The following is a 23,293-nucleotide window of genomic DNA, read 5'->3' as shown; positions in this document are numbered from 1 at the left end:
AAGTATTTCCTTTTTTAAAAAATTAAACTTTTTATTGAGGTAACTGTAGATTCACATGCAGAAAAAGTACAGGAATCCTGTGTACCCTTTCACAAGTGTCACCCTGTGGTAACATCTTATAAAACTAAAGTATGATATCAAAACCAAAATGTTGACATTGCTACAGTCAAGATACAGAACATTTCCATCACCACAAGGAACCCTCATGTTGCCCTTTAATAGCTGCACCTACTTCCCTCCTGTCACACCCTTCCTTAATCCCTGCAACTGCTCATCTGTTCTCCATTTCTATAATTTTATAGTTTCAAGAATGTTATATAAATGGAATATTATAGTATGTAACCTTTTGAGATTGACTCTTTTCACTCAGCAGAATTCTCTGAACATTCATTTGGGTTGTTGCATGTATTAATAGTTAGTTTCTTTTTACTGCTGAGTAATATTCTATAGTATGGACGTACCATGGTTTATTTAACTTTTTCACCCATTGAAGGACATTTTGGTTGTTCCCAATTTGGGGCCATTAGAAATGTTACAAATATTCATGTACAGGTTGAGTTGTTGACTTCTTTAACTAGAATTCCGGGATTATAAGGCAAAAAGAAAACCCAGGGTGTTTACTACCATGTCATTCCTTTGATCACAGATCCCTAGCTGGTCTGCCTTCTTCATTCCTTTCAGAGTTTTCTCATGTTTGCTTTATAAATACCATGCAGAGTTTTTAGTTATACTTAGTGGGAGGAACAGGAAAAAATATTTCTATTCCTTTTTCTTGGAGGCAAAATCCCAGCATTCTTTTTAACTGCTATATAGCACCCTATAGTATGACTGTATGGATATATGGTAGTTTATTTCATTCATCTTCATCATTTTTCCAAATTTTTACTCTAAGAATCATGTTCCATTGAATGGCCTTGTACCTGTATTTTTGTGCACCTGTGAGTATATTTTTCTATGATATTTATGAGAGTGGAATTGCTTGGTCAAAGGGTATAAACTCTTGTATTTTGATAGATACTCCAAATTTCCCTGCAAAAAGACTTTCCCAGTTTACACTTCAACCTATCCTATACGAACTGAATAATATCTTGGGGGCATTGGAGGCTAGCTCTACACTCACCTGATGTTTAGTAGGTGCAGGTGGATTAAAGTGAGGTGGATGTGTTGTGACCTGAATGTTGACTCAAACATGGGCTCAACTTTTCCTGCATTTGAGCATTGAATTTTTAAAAAGGTGGCCAGGAGCCTACTGAGAGGCTGGTCTCACAGTTGTTTGTTGCAGTATACCAGTGGTGAGGGCCTTGTTGAGTTGATTAGAGAGCTGTGCCCACTGATGGGAAGATTCATAATCAAGCCCTCACACCTTTTCTCAAGCTTGTGAGAGAGGGCTTGGTTGGTTAGGGAAATGAGCCCAGGTTCAGAGTCAAGAAGAAACCAGGCCACAAGTCTAGAGCTGGGGTCTCACTAAAGTTCAGGGAGATGCTAGGAATTGCCTTTGTTGTGGAGAGAGGAAGAGAGCTGATAGGTAAGAAAAGGAGGAGTGATAGGCCCAACGAAGCAGGACCACAAAAGCCATGAAGTACTTATCAGGCAGAGGAAGTGGATTATACAGATGTGTATTTGAAGTCATGACAATCCACGTGGAAATGTGCAGAGAAATCCCTGTAAGACATCAAGGCCCAGAGTCACCCTTGTGGGAAAAAGGGTATTGGGAAGAAGCTGAAAATCAAACAGCTAGGGAGGCCTTGGGATAAATTGTCAGCCTTTAGGTGAGAAAAAGGTGAAGGAGAAATTATGGATCTGATTCTTTACAAAGGGACAGAATTTCAAAGGAGGAGTGAGAGCATTCTAGAAAGACAACACAGTTCTAACTGTGTTAGTTTTCTTTGCTGTGTAACAAACTTAGCAGCTTAAAACAACACACATTTTATTACCTCACAGTTTCTGTGGGTCAGGAATTGGGGCACAGCCTGACTGGGTTCTCTGGTCAAGATCGCACAGGGCTGCAATCAAGGTGTTGACCAGGGCTGGGTTCTCATCAGAGGCTCGACTGGGGAAGGACCTGCTTCCAAGTTCCATTAAGTTGTTAGCAGAATTCTTTTCCTTGGGGCTGTAGAGGTCTTTAAAGTGAACAATGGAGAGAGAGAGAGAGATTCCAGAATGAATCTGCTAGCAGTATTGGAGACTTATATACCATAATATAATCATGGGAGTAACATCTCATCCTCTTTGGCATATTCTACTGGTTGAAAGCACACATTAAAGGGGATAGGATGATACAAAGATGTGAAAATCAGGCACATTGGGGATCATGTAGTTTGTCTGCCACTGTAGCAAAGACATGGATGGTTATTAGCATATTGGGTTCAAGAGGGAAGGAATGAGATAAACTGGCTGTTGAAGAATATTGGAGGGAATGATGGATCTGAAGTTTAGGGCTACAATCTAAGGAACCTTGAAGGCCAGTTTGAGAGATCTGCCCTTTTGGCATTGTGGAACTTACTAAGGGACATTTCCCTCCTTAACCTCATGTTGCTTCCTGAAGCCAGCATCTTTGCTAAGAAACCCATTTTTGTTTTCAACTCTCTGCTCAGGTACTCATTTCCCAAGCAATCATTTCTTTTTAGAAATGGCTTAGAAATGAAACAACAATTGTATTTAAAGTGAAGTATCTCCATTGAATTAACCTTGACCATTTCCTGTAGTTTTGTTATTTTGTGAGTTGAAGCCAAACACACAAACTCATCTTGCTTTGAGAAGCAAGACAATAGGTAACCTTTTCAACCTTTTCTCTAACACAACTCCTCTATGGGACTAATTGTAGGGAATAGAATGTGCTACTTGCTAATGCATCATGTCTTTATCCTCTCCTTTGAGTGTCTGTTTAAGGAGCTATGTTAGAAAAGAAAAGATTCTTGCAGAAATATTCAGGAAGGTAAAAATTTATGGAGATGGAGCTCATTTGGACTATGTCATAAATAGTTCTTAAATATTATAGAAAATATTAAAAAATAACAGCAGTGCCAAATGAATACCAAATGAAGCTCCCTGGAGGCAGAATGTATAAGTATCTAAAACAATAATTTGCTGTTTTAATTGTCAAAATGTTTTGTGAACTTCCATATGATGGTGGGCGTGTGCCTATTAGCCTCCCTTGATTGATCAGTTGTATATTGATCAAAAGTAGAATCTACAATGAATTTATAATTTTTTGAAAATGACAACCACGTTGGTGATTAAACCTTTGTGTGTGTGTGTGATGAGCACTCCTTTGAGAATGTTGTTGAAAGCTATGGACTTTTCTCCTGAAAAATGCTTATAGGCAGAAACTGATACACAGTTCCGGGGGGGTGGTGGCGGTCATGAACTCCCCCAAAACCATCCATTGTGGACACCTGTGGATTCTACATTAAGAAACCGTGAATTATGTATATTTGAAAAAAATAGTAAATTCAAATATATAACTTATTCAGTCTATACCCAATGGTAGATGTACCTATGGATTTGAGGATCTCTCTGGGGTAGCTTGGTCTACTGATCTAAGTGAGAAGAAGGAGCCTTCATTACATGTTTGGGTCCTCATGTCAGATCCTGGATGTAGAGGATAATGAAGAACTGCCTTGTGCTTGTATTAGAATTTATTTTCTATAATGTATGAAATTTCTCTGCATGGAAACTTGTTTTTTATTGTTATAGTGTGGGAGACATGTAACAATCTATTGGAGTTAATAATAAAGGTAAAACAATAATGCCATTGGCTGTGTGTGTGTGCATACACATGTATATGAGAGAGAGAGACAGATAGAGAGATAGAGAGTGGTAGACACACACAGAGTCACAGAGAGAGAGAGACAGAGAGACAGAGTGAGAGACAGAGAGAGAGACAGAAAGAGATACATAAAGAGAGGGACGTAAAGAGAGAGAGAGACATGCAACCGGAGAGAGGCAGAGATAGAGAGACTCACATAGTGACAGAGAGATAGAGTTAGTAAGGGAGGAAGAATCAGAGATAGAGATAGACACAGAGCCAGGGAGTCAATCATCCAGATTGTTGTGGAGACCCACAGACAAGCATGAGACAGGCAGAATGAGAGGCAGAGAATTTCCAAGCCTGTGAGCACCCAGGGGCGCTCCTATCTGCTGACCAACAAGCGGGGTGCCAATAGTGTGCTTTATCATCAGATTGGGCTATGAAGGGGCCAGTGGATGATTAAAGAAAGAGGCAAGGCCCCACTGGGTGAATTACTAGGTGGGTATAAATTAGGCGATTCATAAAGGACGGCATAGACCTTGTGCCACACTTTATTAAACAGTTGTCTGGGACAACACTGCTGGCCTGGAAGGAATCTCTCTCTCTCAATTTTCCAGGAGTTTTTGTTGAACTTCTGCGAAAGTTTTGCTGAACTTTTAGAAATGTGTTTATCTCATCTCGCTGTGAACAAGAGGATAAACCTCTAAAACAAAACATGCTTTCAACTCTTCCCAGAAATATGCTAAGGTTTTTCTGAATACCTGGTCTGTGAATGTTACATAAGACAAAAAAAGTTCATTTAAAAAGACATTATACTAGTCTTTCATGGGGGATCATCTAAGGCCAGCAGTAATGTCGAGAGAGAGATGGAAAATTTGGTGGCAACATCTTTTGATGTTCAGAGAATTACCCACTGGTTCCCCACACAGTAAACGGCTATAATTCATGCAGTGAATGTTCAGTGCCTTTAATGTCTTGTGACATGAAAGTAGTTGGAGTTGAAAATCTTGCTTGGAAAAATGATAGCTTATGTCTTTGTGCATATGTCCCTGATAAACATATGCTTTGAGCAAATATTCAATCCCTCCTACCTGCCGAGTTGATGAAAACTCCAAAGAATTTATCGGAAAGCCTCCTTTTCATGTGTCATCATCACGTTGCATTAAGACCTCATTTGTGTCAGAGGAATGACTTATTGTTCAATCAAACCTTGACATGAACAGTTTTCCAACCACCAAAGTTAAGCATCAATACTTCTGTTCATCCTGGGACCCACTAAGAAGAAAACTGTGGATTAGAGAGTAAAAGTGGGCACCAAAATAATCTTGATGAATTGTAGTCTATAAATAAAGATGGGAGTTGCGGGTGCTTATGTTATGGACCATCTTTAAGGGATAAAATTGTACAATGATTGGCCAGGAAAGTGCATGAAATGAAAGGATCTGGGAAGATATTTTGGACCATGGATGGAACAGCTTCCTTGACTAAGGCACCTGGGATTAGGAACCGTCTATCTCCGTGATATTATTTAACATGTTAAATTCAGAACAATGCCTAACTCTTAGTAGGTGCTCAAACCGTGTTTTTTTTTGTGTGAGGAAGATCAGCTCTGAGCTAACATCTATTGCCAATCCTCCTCCTTTTTTTCCCGCCCCCCCAAAGCCCCAGGAGATAGTTGTATGTCATAGTTGCACATCCTCCTAGTTGCTGTATGTGGGACGCCACCTCAGCATGGCCGGACAAGTGGTGCATCGGTGCGCGCCCAGGATCCGAACCCGGGCCACCAGTAGCGGAGCGTGCGCACTTAACCGCTAAGCCACGGGGCCGGCCCCCAAACCGTGTATTTAATAAATGAGTGAACAAATGAGTAAAAGTGGTATTATGTTAAACAGAAATATGAATGCATTAAAAGAAGAGCATAGAAAATGTTTTGCAGTCTACAATTGCTCGTTTTAAAGAGAAAGTGAAGTGACTAAGGGATTTCAGAAGACTAGCAGTCAATTACACAAAATAGACATAGCTGACTCCATGACCGGCAAAAGCATTTAAAGAATCACTTAATTTGGTTTCTTTCCATACTATTTGCTTAAATAAAACATTATGCCTCGGTGAGAACTGAGTCACTAGGGACAGTTTGGGGATCCTGACTCTGGTAGAAGAAAGCTGACTCTGTGAAATTCACACATACATGTAGCATGTAAATTCTTTACTTGTCTGGTGAGATTAATATTGTTCAGGCAACTGTCACAATTGCAGAAGAAGCTATTAATAGCATTTTCCAATCACTCTGTGCTGGGCACTGTGTTATATATTTTGTAAGCTGTTATTTCATCATCAGAGAATCTCCAATGTTAGATATTATCTTTCTTTTCCTGGCGAGGAGAATGAGGCTCACAGAGGCTCTGCAGCTTGCCCCAGGTTGCTCAGCTAGGCCAGGAATGGAAGTTGACGCAGAAACGCATTTCATTACATTTCCAATTACTCTTATTTGCAAACATTAACTTCAATGCTAAGCTAATTTGCCTGTGACGTAAATACTTCACTGTCTGAGAATGTCCTGGATTAATTCTTTTATTCTGTGCCATGAGGTATTTGCATGTATATCGGTGTTAGTCTTGGATTATTAACTCTTAGAGAATGCAGCTGCCTTAAACCTTAAACCTCTTCACAAAGTGCCTGGCTTTGTGTCTCCAGACCCTGACACTTAGAATGCACTCAAATAATTTATCCAACAAGTAACTGAATGAGTGAGCAAGTGTCACATGTAAATTAGGACCTTTCCTTTGAGCTTGTGAAACCACTTTTTTCTTTCTTTTTATTATTATTTTTTTTTGTGAGGAAGATCAGCCCTGAGCTAACATCCGTGCCAATCCTCCTCTTTTTGCTGAGGAAGACCAGCTCTGAGCTAACATCTATTGCCAATCCTCTTCCTTTTTTTTTTTCCTTCCCCAAAGCCCCAGTAGATAGTTGTATGTCATAGCTGCACATCCTTCTAGTTGCTGTATGTGGGACGCGGCCTCAGCACGGCCGGAGAAGCGGTGCTTCTGGGCGCACCAGGGAGCCAACCCCGGGCCGCCAGTAGTGGAGCGCATGCACTTAACCGCCAAGCCTCGGGGCCAGCCCCTGAAACCACTTTCAATGTATAAATAAGTTTGTTCTTTACATGTTCATTAAACACAAATTCAAAAGTCTCAGGGAAAATCATCAAAAAGAACATTGAATTTCACATCAGAAAAGCTTTTGTGATGCTGATGGGGTACATGGTTCTGTTCTCTCTTGGGGCCAGTGGTGGAACCTGTGGCTCGTGCCTCATTTACTGGGTTGAGCACTCGAGATTTCAGAGCTCCTTTGGGTGCAATTATAACGGACTCCTCGGGGAAGGGGCTGGCAGTGTTTTCTCTACCTGTTCCCAAGACTTTTACTATAGCTGTTCTTTGAGGGCTAGTTAACATTTTAAGCCACAGTAGGCAATTTGCTTCACCATTCTTAACTCCCTTAATAATTGTGTTCATGTTTCACTACCCTTCCAGTGGACTTTCTAAATGTAAAATTGTAGAGGGAGGGGACACCTCATTAAAAACAAAAAGACAAAAAATCTTATTCTTAAATGAAGACTTGGATTTTCTTTTATATGTGCCCATGAGGTGGTCTGGACTGGTGTATCAGGATTGTTTGTGTCAGCTTGACTGGGTCATAAGGTGCCCAGCTATTTGGTCAAACATTATTCTGGGTGTTTTTGGGTGAGATTAATATTTAAATCAGTAGACTGAGTAAAGCAGATTGCCCTTCCTAATGTGGTGGGCCTCATCCAATCAATTGAAGGCCTGAATAGAACAAAAAGTCTGACCTTCCCAGGATTAGGGGAGAGCTCCTCTTGCCTGAGTGCAGAGCTGGGACATCGGTCTTTTTCTGTCTTTAGACTTGAATTGGAACATTGGCTCTTCTAAGGTCTCAAGCCTGCCAGCTTTTGGACTGGAGTTTATACCATTGGCTCTCCTGGTTCTCAGGCCTTTGGACTTGGACTAGACTTACACTATTGATTCCCCTTCGTCTCCAGCTTGCTGACTGCAGATCTTGTGACTTCTCAGCCTCCCTAACCACGTGAGCCAATTCCTTATAATAAATCTATCATCTATCTATCTAAATCTAAATCTAGCTATCTAGCTAGCTAGCTATCTATCTATCTATCTATCTATCAGTATATACCTCCTATTGGTTCTGTTTTCTGGAGAACTCTGACTAATACAGCTTGTAATGAAAAAACTTATAAATGAGTAAGAGACCTATTTGTTTCACATGAGAAGTAGTCTGGGAGTAGGCAGTACTGGGTTGATATGGCAGCCAAGGACCCAGGCTCCTTCTATCTTCCTTCTTTGCCTTTTTGTGTGGCTTTGCGCTCATGCTAACAAGGCAGCGGTTGCACATCTGAGAGCTGCGTCTGCATTCCAGACAGGAAGGAGGTGGAGGAGCCAAAGGTCAAAGGGGCTTGTGGGGACCCTCATGTGGCAGCACAGTTAATACCTCATCGACCAGATTTATGCCACATGGACACTTCTGGCTTCCGAGGGTCTGGGAAATAAAGCATTAGCTCAGCATAATAATGCCACAAGTAAATTTGGGGTTCTATTAGGAAGAAAGGGTGATTGGTAGATATTGGGTAGAATGTTAGCAATATTCTCCACAAATTGTTACATAGCCATGTCAAAATCAAAAGATAAATTTTAGTACTTCGTTGGCTTTGGAGATTATGTGGATTTACAAACAATTTGAAATTAAATATTATATCCAAGTTTCTCTAAGCTCAGTGCATCAAAAATGATTTCGCTTAATGAGTCAAGCAATTACATTTACTGAGCATCTACTGTGTGCCATGCACACTGCCATTGATTTCTGTATGTTGTCTCTTTTGATTCTATTATCTCCGTTTTACAGCTAGAGAAAATGAGCTTCAGAGAGACTTTAGTAAGTTGTTTAAAATTGCACAGCAAGCAAGTAGAAGAATCAGGTTAGAACTCAGGTCCATCTTACAAAACTCTTATGAAATTCTTGTTCTTACAAAAAAAGAACATATATTTTATATGTGATAACACATGTATTTTTAACTTGGATGCTTAGCACAGTGTTTTGCAATTAGTAAGCTCTCAGGAAATGTCTGTTGATCATATCAGTTTTTCCAGATGCAGCCATTGTAATTGATACTCCTTTTCCAGGATCATCTTCAAGTCCCAATCTAGAAGAGCCAGCTCACATCTTAAACCAGACAATAATCTCATCAGTAAAATTAGAGTGTCTTCAGTTTTAAGGACATGCAACAAATATTTCTTGAACACCTATTAGGATCCAGGCCTCTCCTAAGCCTCTCTTTCTTTGCCAGTGAATTGTTCTGTGTGCTGCATTCTGCATAAGTGTTTTCTATTCTCTCTTCCAGTTCACTTATTCTCCTTTTATGTGATCTGCTGCCCAAGCTATATATTAAGTTTTAAATTTTGGTTATTGTATTTTTTCATTTACGCAAGTTCAATTTGGTTCTTTTTCAAATCTGCTGTAACACTTTTTATAATTTCCCATACCCTTCATTTTCAAATTTACCTTTTATTTCGTTAAACATAGAAGCATAGCTTTTTTATAATCCATATCTGATCATTACAATATCTGAAATATTTAGGTGTCTGTTATTTCTGCTGGTTCTCACTCATGGTATATTATTTCCTTAAGTACTTCTTATCTTTGTGCTGCTCACTGCCCTTAAACGCTATTTGTGTGAGTGTATGTGTGTGTCGGGGGGGTGGGGGGTGGTGGAGGGGGCAGATTCCTGATGACTGGAGAACTAGTTTAGGTTAAAATCATAGTTTATATTTTTGGGGCCACTTAGGTGCTACAAAATTGGGGCTGTAAATCCTTGAGAGAGCCTATCCATGGTTTATGTTCTCTCAGGGACAAGTCTCTTTGTTTTCTCTTTCCTTCCCTTTCTCCTGCTCTGCTCAGTTCCAAGGTACAGCTCTCTGAAAACTTCTAGGGTGGAAAAAGGGGAGTGGATATACTCCTGGTTTATCCTTTCCTGGATGCTGGAACCCTTTGAGATCTCAGCTTAATACATATGGGCGGTGATTTACCAGACACACAACATTGAATGGGCCCCATGCTTTAATTTCTGTTTACTGCATCCCATAAGGCCATCGAAAACACAGCTTAGTTTCTTTCAGATTGGCAAATGGCTTCAGAGCTAAATAAACTATGAAATTTTCCACCTACCTTTCTTATTTTAGTACTTATTTGGTATTTTCTTTCTATTTTGTCAGCTCTTTGATGCTGTTAAAAGGATTAAAAATGTTTAATGCAGCAGTTTTAGTTGTTTTCAGTGGGAGAGCTAGTCCAAATAACCTCATTTGCCATTGTCACCTCATGAACTTTTTAAAGAATCATCTTTAGTAATTTTTTCCTTTTATAATCAGAAAAAACTAAGAAATTCAGGAATTTTTCTTTCCTTTATTTGACTTATACCCTATTCTTTTTCTTTCTTTCTTTTTTTAATGCTGAGATTATTTCTAACTTCTTGGGATCCATATTTTTTTCCAATGGTACTTCAGAGTGTTATGGGGAAATGGAGTGAGCATATGGTAACCACTGCAATGAAATTTGGGCCTTTACTCTTGTCTGTACCGGATGTGGGATTGCATACATAATCATCATTTTCTATAAAACTAACCAAATTTGCTAATTTACTTGACTTATTTAACATATTTCCGTAAAGAAAGTGATCTGAGCTGGATTAATCTGGTAGAAAAACCAGAGGTATCCATGAGGAGGCAAATTAGGAGGGGAAGTATGAACCACCCACTTCCTTAATATGAATGCAATTCCAGATTGCACAGATTTTGCAGGTTTTACAACTAACTTCCTTCACTTTGGCTTTTCATTAACCTTTAGCTGTATTTTTTTCGTGCTTCATGAAATGCACTTAGGACCTCTGTTTTATTATTATGGGAATGTTACATAAGATGTGTTATCCTCTGTTTAATGAGTTTTTTAAGATTTTGGCTCACTCCCTCCCTCTCTATTATAAATATCTTTTTCTTTAAATTCTCTGTGGTTCTATTTAGACTTTTTATATTTATTACTCATCTGACACACACCGAATTTACTTAGTTTTTCTAAATGGAGATAGTTTTGCTTTTATTTTCTCATTATTTGAGTAATACATCCCTGTAAAATAGAGAAAACCAAAGCTCTTCTTTCATAATACTTTCCAGAAATTTCTTCTCTTATCATTGTTAAGAGTTTTGGTAAAAACCATTCCAAATTTCTCTTTTTCTCTCTCTGTGCACGCATGTAAGTTTTTATGTGTAATATATATATGCACATATTTATATATATGTTTATAATATAGACCACACATAGATGTGTATATGAAGTGTGTGTATGTGTTGTGCATATACACATATTTATCTGCAAAAATGCAACCATACTATATGAAGGTGTGAGAAGGGCAGAACTATTCTTTACTAATAAAACGTATGTAGCCACATCTGTCTCTGTAAGAGGTGGCAACATTTCTTTCTGGAGCAGATAACCTTTTGCTTAGCAAAATACATTAATAGGCCATTTATCAACAAAATGATGGTCTCTGTGCAAGTCCTTAAGGTAGAAAATTGAAACAAGGAGAACTAAATTCTGATCGTAGTAAAATATGAATCTGAGAGCTCTCAGGAGCCAATGTGGAAAGAGGCAGAGGGGGCTCTGGAGGAAAGAGAGCTAGCCAGCAAATTAGCTGGAGATAAACTAAGAGCCAGTGGCAGTTGCAGAGAGAGATTTTAAAAAACCCGTGATGGCCAAAATCCAATCTTTAGTCAATCTCTTTGAAAGTGCTGTAAGAACCCATCTCTCCACCACCGCCCCATCGCTCTTTTCTAAACCATCTGTAGAGAAGCTCACATATTATCTTTTGTCTGGGGTACTTTGTGGAGTGAAGGTACTGGGGTGGTGTTCACCATGGCCTCACACTCTCCAGAAAAGCACAAGCAAGGGAGAGATTCAGAGCAACAATGGAGAATTCAACCTAAGATAGAAACTGAAGCCAGAGTTGGTGAGGAGAAATGTAAACGGGAACTCAAACTCAGATCCTTGTTCTCAACCACTAGAGTCCTTAGCATGGCAAACTCCATCCTTCCCACATACCACCTCCCATCACTCTTAGCTATCTATAGTTCGGTACCAATATTATTTTCCGACTGCTATTGCATCCCTAGACATTTAGGGATTTCTCAACTCCATCTATTACTGCATCCTCACCCCATACCTGTTCTAGAATTCTCCAATGCAGCTTTGATGGACTATTAGCGAATGCTGTCTCTTCCTTTTCATATCATATAAGGTAGGACATTTTGAGTCATTCTTATCATCATTCAAAAAGCAATATTTGAGGAGAAGATTTGGTTGATGGCAGCCTCAAATGGAAATTTCTTAAATTGGCTAAAGTGCCTGGTACACACTAAGCCCTAAAACACAGTAACTTCTTTTTTACTCTGAATTCATCCAGCAAGCTATTACCAAGGGCAAGAGTGATGAATGGGGTTGAAGAAACAGAGAGATTGCTTGAAAAAAGATATATGGTGCTCTTAGGGCCCAGATTCCGTGTTCCACCCTGCTCAGCCAATAGACTACCCTTCCCTATCCACCCCTGAAAATAGACAGGACATTTATTTTCTGGAGAAAGTGAATGTGAGGTGTGGCTTGTTGTGTCATCACCCTGAAGTGCAACTCTTCCATTAAGCAACCCATTCATACCTATAGAGATTCCAATTTGGTTTTCTAATATCTCATTTTTTAGTAAGGACAGAAAAGAGTCACCACACATTTGAGGAAAGGCTTCAACTTGAAAGAGAGAAACATGTTCATGTCCCTGGAATAAAGAGACAAAACAAGAACCAAAGAAAGCTTAAAAACCAAAACAATAGCAACAGAAACAACAACCAGTAATTAATATCCCTAGAGATATTAGAAGATACTCCATCTGTGATATGAGAACAGAGGCTATAAAAAGGGAAAATCTGAGAAAGAGAAAAGACTTGGAAATTAAATGCTGAAATGAAATGGAAACAAAAGTTCAAATTAAAAGTTCCATAGAAGGCCATAACAAAAAAGAAAAGAAATGGACAACAGAGAAAAGATGAGAAAATTAAAGGATGATTTCAGGAGGTCCAGGATACAAATAATGGAAATTTCAGAGACCAAAACTATAGAAAAGAGGGATGGAAAACATCAGTTAATTAATAAAACCATCTGGAAGTGAAGGAGATGAGTTCCAAAAGGAAAAGACCCCATGAGCACTTTTGGGGTTGAATAGTGTCCCCGCCCAAATTTATGCTCACCTGGAACCTCAGAATGTGGCTTTATTTGGAAATATGATCTTTGAAGCTGTAATTAGTTAAGCTGAGATGAAGTCCTACTGGGTTAGAGTGGGCTTTAAATCCAGGGACTGGTGTTCTTATAAGAAGGCCATACAGAGACACAGAGGAGACACACAGGGAAGAAGGCCATATGACAACAGAAGCAGAAATTGGAGTGATACAGCCATAAGCCAAGGAATGGCAAGGATTTCTAGAAACCACCAGAAGCCAGATGAGAGGCATGGAACAAATTATCCCTCAGAGCCTCCAGAAGGAACCAAGCTGTGGACACCTTGATTTCAGACTTCTAGCTGCCAGAACTGTGAGAGATTAAATTTCTGTTGCTTTAAGCCTCTCAGCTTGTGGTATTTTGTTATGGCAGCCCTAGGAGACTAATACAACACCCTAGCACTATAGATGAGATCAGACACTCATAAAAACACTTCATCTTGATGTTTCAGAACCCAAAGATAGGAAGAGTGAGTTCTAAAAGCTTCAAGAAGGAAAAAGAATAAGTCACATATAAAGTATCAGGAGTCAGGATGACATCAGATTTCTCATCATCAGCCACCCTGGAAGCTAGAAGCAATGCGGCAACAAAATTCTGAGTGAAACTGATTTTCAAGCTAAAATTCTACTCTGTCTCTCAACTAATAGACAAATGACACTGTCGTACTTGCAAGGACTCAAAATATTTACTTTCAGGGCAGCCTTTCCTAGAAAGATTCTGGAGGGTATGCTCCTTTAAACAGTTGGGTAAACAGCAACAACAAAAGCATAGAATTCTGGAATAGGAACGCAATACAGGAGAATTGCAAGGGAAAAGACCTAGAATGTTAGTAGAATAGCAGGCCTAGCAAAGGAGGTCCAGAGTGGAGCAAAGTGGGTGGAATGTTCTGGGAGGGAGATCTTTGGGAAGGAAAAAATAGCAGCTGATGTGTTTGAATAAATGGAAAATATTCTAGGTGTGTGGCAGAGCTGCTGAAGCATTTGGGAAATACTAACAATTTGTATTTAGAAAATCAGGCAAAAAACAAACAAGCAAACAAAAAAATCCAAGGCAATGATTGATTCCAGGAAAAATGAAGAATTGTCCAAGGAAGAAGTCATGGTCATAGTATACAGATTGGCTCAGAAGTAGCGTAAAATCTGTAGATAATGTCTAAAATGGGTAGGTTAAGAAACAATAGTATAGGCCTATTATTTATAAATATGGAAGTCAATATTAATGAAAACAGCTAGAAGAGTTGAGTGTTTGTTGCCTATGGGGAATTGGTCTGAAGTATGCAGAGAGGTTGGGCAGAGGAATGTAATTTTTCATTATGTTATTAAATTAAGTGTACTATTTGGCATTTAAAACCATGCACCTATATTATTTTGATAAACATAAATTTAAAAAGACAGACAAAATATATTTTTTTATACAGCATGGCCCATAAACATAATCCAAAGACTTCATTTTGTATTTAACTGAGAACTTTTCAACACTAAGGGAAAATGATCTGTTTGGAATCATTGAGAGATGGTACAATGATATAAAATCAAGTAGACTTGACTTTGACTGATTTAAGAGATTTTGCATGACAATTTTTAGAACAGGCAATTTTTTTCTCACTTACCAACTAAGAAACTAACCCCATGTGAGATGGGACTCTACAGCAATAGAGACTAGTGTTACCACACCAGGTCCGTGTTTGCCTGCCGCCCAGAAAGCCAAACACTGAGACGATGAGATTGCAGCAGAGAGAGAGGGTTTATTAATCACAAGGCAGCCAAGTGAGGAAACGGGAGAATGAATCTCAAATCCACTTCCCCGAAAATAGGGACTCAAAGATATTTATTGGGTCGGGGGCAAGGTGGTCTGAAATGATTGCAGGTGAGGAGAGATGAGGTAATTGATGATCTGTGCGAGCGTAGTCAGGCTTCATACTTCTTCGTAGGACGCATGTTCACAGAATGGCAGTGTTAGCATGCCCTGAGGGTGGAGTTTTAACCTCTTGACGTCAAAAGGTCGATCATTGGACATATGTCTGTGGGGGCCCAGTTGATGGGTTGGTGGTCTCAACCAGCTTGAAATGGACAAGGGATTCCAATTCCTGAAAAAAAATAGCTCAAACACCCATTTCCATGGCTACCCAGCTCCAGGGAGACGTTATCTGTAGGAACCTAGTTGGGAGTCAGATAGCATATTGCCTAAACAGCACAAAGCAATGGGTAAGTTTATCATGCAGATTTAATTCCTTGCCTTCCATTCTAATAAGTTTCTAGGTAAGGCCATCCTCCCCTTCTTCTTGGTACATGGAAGAAGGTACCTTTACAAATGGAGATTTACTTTACAAATGTAAATGTCTCTTACAAAGGGTAACCAGAACTAAGAATGAGCTTAGCAAGGACCCTCCAGATACCCAGAGATGTCTATGGTGATGGCCCGTTCTGCGGGCAGGCCTCCCATCCCAAATTCTTTTGGTCAGTTAGTAGGGGTGGGGGGTCAAAGTGTCTTTCAGGTGGAGACATATTTTGAGGTGGCCAATTCCGATCCCCCGTGGTTACTAGCTGCCTAATCATCAATGGCTAACTGTTTGCCAGTTTCACTAGGTTGCCAGATTTAGCAAAAACAAGTAAGTAAGCAAGCCAAGCAAAAAAACAAACAAATCAGGGTGACTAGTTACATTTGAATTTCAGATAAACGATACCTTTTTTAGTATAAGTATGTCTCAAATACTGCATGGGACATACTTGTACTAAAATGTTTTTCATTGTTTATCTAAAACTCAAATTTAATTAGATGTCCTGTATTTTATGTGGCAACTCTAATAGAGGCTCAGTACATAATTGTTGGACCTCTTTTGTCTTAATAACCCATTATGATCTGTCATCTAAGAATTATCAAAACCTGCTTGCAATCTATCTCTATTTTCAAGCTCTATCAGCTTGTGGGATTAATGAGTTCCATAAGGTGATTAGTCACCTACAACTCCAGGAGAATGAGTCTATCTGTGCTGCTCTGTCATCAGTTTATCTGGAACTTGACAATGACCGAACATTAGTTAGTTCTTAAGCTTTAAGAAAAAGCTTAAGGACAAATACTCTACAAGTCACGGTAAGCAAATCTGATAGTATTTTTTAAACTTTGGTGGGAGAAGAAAGGGTAGATGAAAGGGAATATCATATCTGAATAAGTTGGCATACACTTGGTGGAGGGTGGTGACCTTGTCTAAAGATTGTCAAACATAAGGTTGCTCTTGTCCTCCCTTTGAACTCAAGCTCAACATCTTAATAGTCATGGCTGTCACCAATCAAGCTTTTATCCCATGTCAGTCCATTTTTTGTTAGAATTGTTCCCCGGGACCTCTTTCACCTTCAATATAATTGCAGAGTAATTCATTCTTCTTCATTGGCAATTACCTGGTCAGGGTTGGTATGCCCAGTTTTCAAATCCTTTCCAGAATTCAGCTCTTCAAACAGCCTGGAGAAATCAAAGAAGCCATAAAATGGTCAATTGCGTGACTGTTCTTCAATTATTTCCAGCATGGTAAAGATTCTATCTGTAATGGGCTTATGAGTATTAAATCCCCAACTGTATAATGTGGTGTTTTCTGGCTATCAAAGAACTTTTTCTGAGACTAAATATGTCCTAGGATAATTACTTCCCTAGCTTATGCTGCTCCTTTTTTCTTCCTTCCTCTCATTTTTAAAAGGCAGAATCATTTTCTCCTCATAATTCCCATCTCTTTGATTTTCTGTATCTATCCAAAATGTCAATAAACTTCTCCGTCCCAAGATTATTGGCTTCTAAAAGTTTTGTAGCTTCAGTAATTTTATTTCTTTCATTTTTTTCAATTTCATCTGTTTCAGTCATTTTACTCACATTCTGATAGTTTACCCCAAACTATAAGATTCAAATTGGCCTGTGTTTGTATATGTGTGTATGTGTGTTTGTGTTTCTAAAATAACAGATTTGTGGGGAGAGGGCCGAGGTACTAGAGTAAGTCATGGATTTTGTTTAAAGATTCTAAAATATTACCTTGGGCATATCTGAAGGATAGTGAGATGTTTTGGAAGGTAGACAAGAGTAGAGAATATAAATACAGCCACTGCATCCTCATGTGTGCGTTTGTGATTCTGAACTGAAAATAATAATCCCGTAGTGTGAAGAGCCATACAGATCCAAATTTAAATCCTAGCTTTATGATTTTCTGTCTATATAATCAAGACTAAGTTACTTTAGCTCTTCTGATCCCCAATTTCCTCAACTCTAAAAGAGTGATAACAGTATAAACCATGTAGATTGGGCTCAAATGAGATGAGGGTAAAGTGTGCATTGTAGCATCTTCCACAAACTTGTCACACAACAAAATGTAGCTACTTAGCACTTCCACACAAAATATCATGTTTTTTGGTCAATCCAATGCCCACTACCCAAACTTGTAGTGTTGGCAGTAAATATGTTGGCAGAAAATATCTCAGCCTCAACATAGATGAATTGCTTCATGCCCCAGGGCTTATAGCTAGACAAACAGGGCTTAGAATTCAGGAGTTCTGATGCTCTTTGTTCTTTCTAATATATACACCGCCTCAGGACTTCAGTGGCAAGGAGATTTTTAAAAAACTCATCTGCTCTCTCTGCATTAATTTGAAAAGTCCTCTGCATCGTGCTTTCATTTGATAATCAGAGAAGAAGGCTCACTTTTTTTTTTAAGTCTGTCTTGTACTTTTGATAAGGTTTCCACTGTAGAATGTATGTAGGATGTAGATGTAGAATGTAGCCAGGATCTCTCTGGCCCCACACAGAATGGAAAACAGTTACAAAAAACATCAAATTTGAAAAATAATTAAAAAAAAGTGATTCACTCCATGCTAAATGTTGATGTGCATGATATCTGTGCTTCAGAATCCTAGAACCTTTGTTACTACCTATCGAGAGCGAGAGGTGGTATCCTGAAGTAGCATGGAAGGAAACACTGGGTAGTGCAGTCATGTGGTGAGGGAAGCAAGGTTAGAAGCGTAGGGGCAGTAACAGTATACTCTGGTTGAGTTGTCAAGTGGTTTTATCGGTTGGTTCCCTTTAAGAGCCTTCCTCCAGATGAAGCCAGATTTCTCTTATCTGCCTCTGAGAGACCACGTAAACAAGGTTAAGTGCTTCTAAAGGGCGGGTGCCCATTCACCCAGGGACTCATACAATTTTTATATCTCTGACCTAAAAGTTAGTAAATTATGATAACTCTTCTCAGTTATCATGAAAGTATTTCACTTTGGATGGATTTAACCTGGTAAGTGTGGAACAAATGACCATGTTTTATGGGTGCTTCTCTGTGGGGGAATCCACCTGACTGTGACAGAACCTAAGAAAGACATAGACGTTCCTTTTTTCCCAGTCAGAACCTAGATTCTATTTGGGCAATAATGTGTCTGGGCCTGGGGTGAATCATGATTGCTTTAAGCTATAACTTTGCCACCTACCCTTATACTAGGATGGCCATTGACACAGTTGTACCCAATTAGGTGTAAATGAAAGCCTGCGGAAGCATCTTGGAGAGCAGAGCAGAACTTAAGGCTACCACCTTTCGCTCTTCCTGAATTGTGAATGTGATGCCAGAAGCTACAGAAGTCATCTTGTAACTACGAGGCCACAAGCATGAAGACAAAAAGGCAAAAGCTAACTGTCAGAATCAAAGCTAGCAATTATCTACCTTCATAATTCTTGTTGAAGCCACGGAGAGTTAGGTTTTCTATTACTTTACGCCAAAAAGCACTCCTGACAGCCTTGTTTGTTTATTGCCAGCAGGGTAGATTTTGCATCTTTTTTGCCCCCCGCCATAATCCTAAATTTTCTAATTCCTACTTTGGATTAATTTTCAAAACTCTTTTATTCATCCTTCCCATGGTATCTATGAGGCAACACAATGAAATAAAGAAAAAAGCTATTGCGTTCAGAAAGCTTGAATGTAGTTTTCATCTGTTTCAGGGGTATGACCATCAGTGAGTATTTAAATCTTGAAGCCTCAGTTTCCTCATCTGTAAAATGAGTATGATAATGACAACCCCATCAACAATAATGATAATGGTAATAATAGCAAATATATATTTCTCATTTGTGGAATGCCAGGCACTGAACTAAAGAAATTTACTTGCATTATCTAAGTCTTCTCAATGTGACGACAGTGTAGATATTTTAAACATTTCTAATGTATAGATGAAAAAACTGAAATTTATAAAAGTTAAGTGACTTGTCTGAAGTTATATGACTATGAACTCACCTTTTTCAGCTATTTACTCAATGTCTGTGTTAGCCAGCCTCCACAAAGGCCTTCAGTGATTCAGAGCTCCTGATAGTCACTTCCTTGTGAGGTGCCCTCCCACAATGTGCCAGGTTTAATCTGTGTCACCAAGAGCATACAGCAGAAGGGATGGTATGTCGCTTCCGGGATTAGGTTATAAAAACCGTGGTTTTCATTTTGGGTTCTCTTCTCTCTCTCTCATCATTTGCTCTGGGAGAAGCTAACTGCCATGCTGTGAGGACTCTCAAAAAGCTATAGAGAAGGCCACGTAGCAAGGAACTGCAGCCTGCCAACCACCATGCAAGCAGATTCTTCAGCCTCAAGCGGGCCTCAGATGCCTGCAGCCCAGTTGACAGCTTGATTGCAACTTCGTGAGAGACCCTGAGTCAGAACCACCCAGCTAAGTTGCTCTTGAATTCCCGATCAACAGAAATGGTGAGACAATAAATGTTTGTTGATTTAAGATGCAAAGTTTCGGGATAATTTGCTATGGAGCAACAGACAGTCCCCTTTTCAGAGGGTCTTTCCCTGACTACACTACTTAAAAGTGACACCATCCCTGCGATCACAGAACTCCCTAGCCCCTTTGCAACTTTTTCTTCTTAGCCCTTATCACGACATAAGGGTTCTGAGGACAGGGGTTTCTTGTCTGTTTTATTTATTGCTGTATCCTCAGCACACAGAGCAGCTTATGGCACGTAGTAGGAGCAATCAATATTTGTGGAAAGAATGAATGAATGTCCTGCTCCATAATCTGCACTCTTAACAGTCTTGCTCCATCCCCTACCTGTCTCACATGCAAAATAATATGTGAAAATATCTACTGGAATGTCTGGCTTTTGTTTTTGAATCTCAATGATCTTTTGCAGTAGGAGAATACCAATTTTTTTTTTTTTGTGAGGAAGATTGGCCCTGAGCTAACATCTGCCAATCCTCCTCTTTTTTTGCTGAGGAAGACTGGCCCTGGGCTAACATCCATGCCCATCTTCCTCTACTTTATATGGGACACCGCCACAGCACGGCTTGCCAAGCGGTGTGTCAGTGCGCACCCGGGATCTGAACCTGCGAACCCCGGGCCGCCACAGCAGAGTGCACGCACTTAACTGCTTGTGCCACCCAGCCGGCCCCAGGAGAATACCAGTTTTAAGCCATATTTCTGTCAGTCCTTACGCCTAGTATCTATGTCTTCTCAGTCTAGGGATCAAAAAACTGAAAGGAATTTTGAGTGGGATGTCTATTATATCAAGTAGATCTGAATGAATTCTAATTTCAACTCTACTTCTCATTTATTTGTGACTGTGAAGAACATAATCTCTTCCACCTTATTTTTTTCTCTTCTCTTAAATTTCCTTTTTATTCAAACATGTCGTCTTAGTCAACTTTGAATTCTCTTATAGAAAAAACAAACTCCCTTCACAGTTTCCTAAAGGTTGTGCCTATTTCTTCTGCATTTATATTGTGAGTATTGTAATAAATTCATGAGGATAATCTTAGGGAAAAATAAAGGCCAGAAGGGTCATAAATGCTTAGTCTTGTCATCAGGACCAAGAGTTAAAGGAGCCTTAGCCTATATATTTGGAAGTTTATAAAGTTAGTTTTCAACACCTCACATTGACCACCACAATAGAATTTGTTGAAGAATCAAGGCCAGGAGCATCTACTCAAGGCTTTGATCTAGAATAATTGCTGACCTAATGAGGTTTTTAAATTTAAGGCATTATCTCACCCGACAAACTCTCTCCTATGGAAGGGGGTGGGGTAGAGGGTGATGTGACAATAGGGTTCAACCCACACCTACAGTTTGGGAAAGAATTATTAAAACATTATACTTCTTGAGTATTCTTTGTCATTTATTCTAAGAAGTTTGGGTAATATTTGGATCTTTCCCTGCTTTTGGTAATGTCCAGTTGCTTTGTTTTAAATAGTTTATATCCTTTAAGACTCTGAAAGTTGACTTTTGTCAAGATTTTGGGTTAATGGCTACCTGGCATCTTTTGGTGTTTCTCGCAGTCTTTCTCCTCATCTCTTTCTCTGTTCCTTTCTCGTTCTATATCCTAGGATGTTTTGATTGAAAATAAGAAAATCTCAATTCAAGTTGTTTCAGAAAATATGGAGAATTTACTGGCTGACATAAGTGAAAAGTCTAGAGATAGAGCCAGATGTGGTTTGATCCAGAATTTTATGGTGTCACTAGATGTCTAGATACTTTTCTCTGGGATTCTCTTGATTATGCCCTCTTCTCTGTGTCAACTTTGTCCTAATATTGGTTTCCTTATGGTTGCAAAAATTGCTGCTGTCACTCAAGTTCTCACTTCAGCAAATCATGCATCCAGGAGGAGGATATGCACCTGTTTTCCTGGATTCCAAGCCAAAACATGAGGCTCTGGCAGAGTTTATATAATATTTATTCTCCTCTTCTTTCTTGGTAATAGAATTTTAGCTGGGCACGTATATGTCTGAAAAAGACTATATTTCCTACCTTTCTTTGTTGCTAGTGTGGTCGTGTGACTGAGTTCTAGCCAATGAGATATGAGTGAAAGTATTGGGTGCAATTTTGCTGTTTTTGCCGCTTAAGTAAAGAAGAGGAAACATGGGAGCTTTCCTAGTTGTAAGCAATCTTGGGACCAAGCAGACAAAAGCAGAACTCTAGGAATGGAAGCACAACGAGACAGAAGGAGCTTGGGCCCCTGATGTCTCCACAGAGCAGAGTCATCATTCCAGCTTGAGTTTTATGCGATAGAGAAATAAACTCTGATCTTGCTTAAGTGACTGTTAATTTTGAGTGTCTGTCCCATTCACAGTCACATCCTTTTTTAAAGACCTACCTACTCTTGAACCAATCACTCACCAAGAGGATGGAATGTGTGGATTGGCTCAGCTGAGGTCTCATGCTCCCTTGCTGGAATTTGGGGTGGAGTTAGCTTCCCAGAACCATGTGGATCTCCAAATGCAAATGGAAGGCTGTTGAGAAAGGAGAGGGAAGAATCATGGGAAACTACCACCAATTGTCCACTAAGCTTTATTTTCCTTTCTCTATCTCTATTATTCTGGTTTTAGATCCCATGACTCACTGTGCCTGCAACTCAGGGATTGTTGTTGCCTTTAAGTAGTTCAAACAGATAAACAGACAATAAAAACCAGGAGGTTGCTGCAAGTGTGATACTCAGATGATGGTTTGGTGACCATTGTGAAGGATGTGTTGTTCCTTTGGAACAATGAGGGAAGATTGAGATGCATGCCTTATTTTGATTTTAGTTTTTTGTGAGTAGAGGTTGTGTCTCCATAACAAAGGATGTGCTCAAAACATGTTTGTCACTTGAATGTGTTTAATCACTGCAGCACTGAGAATTAAACAGGTTCCGCAAAGTGAATTTTGAATGTGTCATTAACCAAGAAAAATAGGGGCAAGGAATAGGTTGTAAAAATATGGAAATAATTCTTACTAAAAGAGAATAAATCTCCCCAATGCCACCAAAGTATAAGTTTTAGAACACATGAATAACAGCGCATGGTTATATTTAACATTTATAGAGAGAAATCAGAAATAGGGATAGAAAAATCTTAGCGTAGACATTCCCCAAATTCACCTGCTTACATTTCATTTCTCAGATGGCTTGTTCATCTAGAATTCAGGGATGGGATATTTAACATGCTGAGAATTTGTTTTCAATACGTATTCCAGGGAAGGGAGATGGGAGCAGGGTGATCTGGAAAGCAGCTCACTTTTTTGCTTGTCTATATACATCATGAGAGACCTGTCAATTTCACAGACTGAAGTAAATTGCCACCAAATAGCATTGCTTACACTTATATCTTCCCTTATGCAGAAAGTAAGGTTTTTGGGATCTTAAAGGACATGATCCAAGACTTCATGAATA

At 39.3% G+C, this 23,293-nt stretch overlaps 1 long non-coding RNA gene across 1 annotated transcript; it reads right to left on the bottom strand.

Moving 5' to 3' along the window:
• Window positions 1-14,880: 14,880 nt before the first annotated feature.
• On the bottom strand, window positions 14,881-22,367 carry LOC147917067 (uncharacterized). The gene is made up of 3 exons (XR_015552364.1): window positions 22,264-22,367; window positions 16,543-16,603; window positions 14,881-15,233 (listed from the first exon to the last, which is right to left on the bottom strand). It is a non-coding gene; the product is annotated as an uncharacterized LOC147917067 (long non-coding RNA).
• Between the last annotated feature and the right edge of the window lie 926 nt (window positions 22,368-23,293).

The sequence above is a fragment of the Ceratotherium simum genome, chromosome 5 (genome assembly GCF_057802395.1).
Source record: "Ceratotherium simum simum isolate JZ-2026a chromosome 5, ASM5780239v1, whole genome shotgun sequence".
Lineage (NCBI taxonomy): Eukaryota > Metazoa > Chordata > Mammalia > Perissodactyla > Rhinocerotidae > Ceratotherium > Ceratotherium simum.
The sequence above is the reverse complement of the archived record's forward strand: the minus strand, read 5'-3'. Positions and strand labels throughout refer to the sequence as shown.